We start from the raw sequence: 4,623 nt of genomic DNA on the forward strand, positions 1-4,623 counted from the left end.
CTTGGTCGTATGGATTCAGAACTGGCTTATTTATTCCTTGGCTGAATATCTGTGACCAGTGGAGTTCCGTAGAGGTTGAATTTAAGGGGAAAGTATACAGTTAATGGCAAGACCCTTTAACAGCAATGATGTGCAAAGGGATCTTGAAGTTCAATTCCATAACCTGCTGAAGGTGGCAGCACAAATGGGGTGGTAAAGAAGGTGTATGGTATGCTTGCCTTCATTGCTAGGGGCATTAAGTATAAAAGTCAGGAAGTCATGATGCAGCTCTTGAAGACTTTAGTTAGGCCACATTTGGATTTTTTTTAAAACAGAAAGTAGTGGGGCCTTGGAACATTTTGCCAGGGTTGGTGGTGGAAGTAGATACGATAGTGGCGTTTAAGAGGCTTTTAGATGGGAGAAAACCACAGCATCTAGAGGGAACCCACGTGGTCATAGAAAGAATGTGAAAACTCCACACAGATCCTGAGGTCAGGATTGAACCCGGATTTCTGGCACTATGAGGCAGCAGTCATTTGTTCCAGAAAGTGACACTCCTGCTAATGGTAACCGCGTTACCGTGCACTGTTGTGTGTTCAAAAGCATATCTTTCTGCAACCAACGGGATATTACGTTAACATGTGGCTGTGAAATGCAGTGTTGCAGTCAAGGTTTTATATGCAATGTCTCACGATGCCTATTCACTCTGATTCCCTGTCCAAGTCTAGATGAGGGAAGAACATCATCTCCAGGGTTTATATATTTTTTTAAAGTACAGTAGTTACTACTACTGACCCCCTACCTACCCCACTGACTTATTGCTTGGGGTCATCAGAGCAACAAACTGCGTGGCTGGGAAGATTGCAACTTGGATGTCGACACAGCATTTCCTGGTGGAATCCTATTCTTATGCTCACAGTGTACAGGCTGTGGCATCAGAACATAGAACAGTATATCACAAGTATGGCCACCCACATCATCTTTAAACCTTGACCCTCTCACCTTAAAATATTTGCCTTCTAGGATTTGATTTTTCCCTCCTGGGCAAAATAATTCTGACTGTCTATCTAATTTAAGCCTCTATTTTTACTTATATACTTTTATCTAGTCTCCCCACAACCTCTGGCGTTCCAGAGAAAACAATCCACGTCTGTCCAACTTCTCCTTGTAGCTTGTGCCTCCCTATTCTGCTTGTAGTGGGGCGACGAGAACTGCACACTTTACTCCAAATGTAACCGAACCAAAGTCCTATGAAGCTACATCCTGAGTCTTGTGCTCAATACCCCGACCTATGAAAGTCAGCATACCATATGCCTTCTTTACCATTCCATCTACTTGTGTTGCCACTTTCTTGGAGCTATGGAATTGGACCCCAAGATCCCTCTAAACATAAATGCTGCCAAGGATCATTCCTTTAATCCATATCATTCCCGCAGAGTTGATGTGGACAAGCTTTTCCCTTTGAGAATAGGGAAGATTCAAACAAGAGGACATGACTTCAGAATTAAGGGACAGAAGTTTAGGGGTAACATGAGGGGGAACTTCTTTACTCAGAGAGTGGTAGCGGTGTGGAATGAGCTTCCAGTGGAAGTGGTGGCGGCAGGTTCGTTGGTATAATTTAAAGATAAATTGGATAGGCATTTGGATGAGAAGAGAATGGAGGGTTATGGTATGAGTGCAGGCAGGTGGGACTAAGGGAAAAAAGTTGTTCGGCACGGACTTGTAGGGCCAAGATGGCCTGTTTCCGTGCTGTAATTGTTATATTGTTTAATTGTATATTTTCCCTTTAAATTTGACCTCCCAAAGTGCAACACCTCACGCTTTGATTAAACACCATCTACTATTTCTCTGCCCATTTCTGTAGCTGGTCTACATCATGTTGACAGCTTTCCTCACAGTCACCTCCTCAGAAAACTTGATCAAGTTAGTAAGACAATCTGCTGTGTACAAAGCCATGCTGACTGCCCCTAATTAATCCATTCGCTTCCAAATGGGAGTAAAACCTACGCTGAAGTGATATCTTCTCGAATAGCTTCCACACTACTGTCATGAGGTGGTCTGTAATTCTATGGATTCTCTGTATTTCATAAATACAAAAACAATATTAGGTATACTCCCATCTCTAAGGCTTGTGGCTAGAAAAGACAAAATTCTTTGTCAAGCCTCTTGCAATCTCATCTCTTGCCACCCTCAATAACCTTGGATAGATCCCATCAGGTCCAGGGCATTTAGTGAGTCAGAGTCATACAGCATGTAAACAGGCCCTTCAGCCCAACTTGCCCATGACAACCAAGATGCCCCAGCTACATTAGGCACACCTGCTTGCATTTGACCCATATCCTTCTAAATATATCCTATCCATGTACCTTTGCAAATGTCTTTTAAATGTTGATATATTTTCTGCCACAACCACCTCCTCTGGCAGCTCATTCTGTATACCCACCACCCTCTGTGAAAAAGTTGCCCAAAAGATCCTATTAAATCGTTTCCTTCTCACCTTAAACCTATGCCCTCTGATACTCTTATTTCCCAACTCTAGGTAAAAGGCTATATCTACGCTATCTATTTTCCTCATTAACTTATACACCTCTATAAGATCACCCTTCAGCATCCTGTGCCCCAAGGAATAAACTCCTAGCCTGCCCAACTTCTCCCTATAGCTCAGGCCTCAGGAACATTTGACCAATTTCCCTCCTGGGATAAATAAAGTTCTATCCTATCGCAAGTCCTGACAACATCCTTGTAAATCTCAGCACCCTTTCCAACTTAACAACATATTTGCTATAGCAGGGTGACCAAAACTGAACACTTAAATCCTTCAGCTCTATAACACTCCTCTGAGCCCTACCATTCACTGTATAGGTTAATTGTGACGTACTGGTCCCCAACCTTTCCATCGCTCCTTCCAATTTCTGATCTACTACTCTGGTTCCCATCCCCCGCCTCTCTAGTTTATGCCTTCCCGAGTAACAGTAGCGAAGATCCCTGCATGGATCATGGCTGCTTTCCAGTTCATATGCAACCCATCCTCCTTGTACAGGTCACCTCTGCCCTAGAAGAGATCCCAATAAAGGGCGATCTCACGGTGCGACCTGAAGCAAGACCTAACTAGAGTGTAACATCGTGGGAACCTTCTGCGATAGCTGTACGGCATTCGTGGACCACTGAGGACCTCCGTGGCGCTGACGGCAGGCAGTCGTGTGACTTGGTAAGGTCAGGAGAAAATTCAAACATTTTTGAATTTCTCCAAGAGTGTCTTGAGCAGCGTTGCAACATTGTATGAGTGCAGATGCCAGTGCGATATCCTTGCGATATCCGTGCGATATCCGTAATGACTCTTACGAGTATCGTGGGAACTCCTGCAAACGGCAAACCCGGAAGCTTGACAGAAGGGGCATAAGGTGAGGTTAAATAAATATATTTTTTACTATCAGATTGATGTCTGCAACTCTTCATTAACACATCACTACAAGAGGAATGTCTCTAATGTTATAATCCCTCTCATGCTGAAACACAAAATAGTTGAAGGGAGGTGAAATAATCACATTTTTATTCTTTTTCATTTTTGAGTGTTGCTGAGCGATTGTACTCTCACTTGTTGAGCTATTGTACTCCAGCAGTTTGTGTCTCTTTTTGTCTGAAAGCAGTTTCTAACTGGAGGAACTCCGCGGGCCAGGCAGCATCTACGGAGGGAAATTGACAGGCGAGCCTTTCCTCAGGCTGCCTTATCTCTCTACACCACCCCCCCCCCCCCCCCCCCCCCCCCAACTGCCACCCACACACACAAATGCTGGAGAAACTCAGCGGGTGCAGCAGCATCTATGGAACGAAGGAAATAGGCAACGTTTCGGCCCGAAAAGTTGCCTATTTCTTGTGCATATGTCGGAAGGAACAGCAGATGCCGGTTTAAAGAGAATGAGTAACTCGACGGCAGGCAGCATCTTTTGGGAGAAGGAATGGGTGACATTTCGGGTCGAGACCCTTCTGATATGCTGCTTGTCCCGCTGAGCTACATGTTGTGTCTATCTTCGTTTTAATCCAGCATCTGCAGATCCCTCCTGGCCGAACCCGATTGAAAGATGAGAGGCTGGGCGATAGAAATCATTAATTGAATTAAATAACTAGATACCTGTCTAATCGTATCTACAGGATTGTACAGGCTAGATGGAGGAAGAATGTTCCCGATGTTGGGGGAGTCCAGAACCAGGGTCCCAGTTTTACAGTCTACCATGGGAACTCTTTAATTACAGCGGGAAACCTTCAGTTTCCCAGGGGGTCGGGACGGGACTGGAGTTGGGAGGGAAAGGTGGGGCAGTCGAGGGAGAGGAGGGGGAGACAGATGGGGGTGTCTTCATTTAGTGGCGGTGGGTGTCTGTCACTGAAACAGGCAGGTGAGATTTCACATTCACCTTGTGTGTGCCTCTCTCTCTCTCCCTCCCTCTCACACAGGCATGAATGGATGAACTCCGCGGGCCAGGCAGCATCTACGGAGGGAAATGGACAGGCGACCCATTCTTCAGGCTGCCTGCCTCTCCCCCCTCCCCCCCCCCCCCCCCCCCTCCCACCCACACACGCGAATGCTGGAGAAACTCAGCGGGTGCAGCAGCATCTATGGAACAAAGGAAATAGACAACGTTTTGGCCC

This window comes from Leucoraja erinacea, chromosome 23 (genome assembly GCF_028641065.1).
Source record: "Leucoraja erinacea ecotype New England chromosome 23, Leri_hhj_1, whole genome shotgun sequence".
In the NCBI taxonomy this organism is placed as follows: Eukaryota; Metazoa; Chordata; class Chondrichthyes; order Rajiformes; family Rajidae; genus Leucoraja; species Leucoraja erinaceus.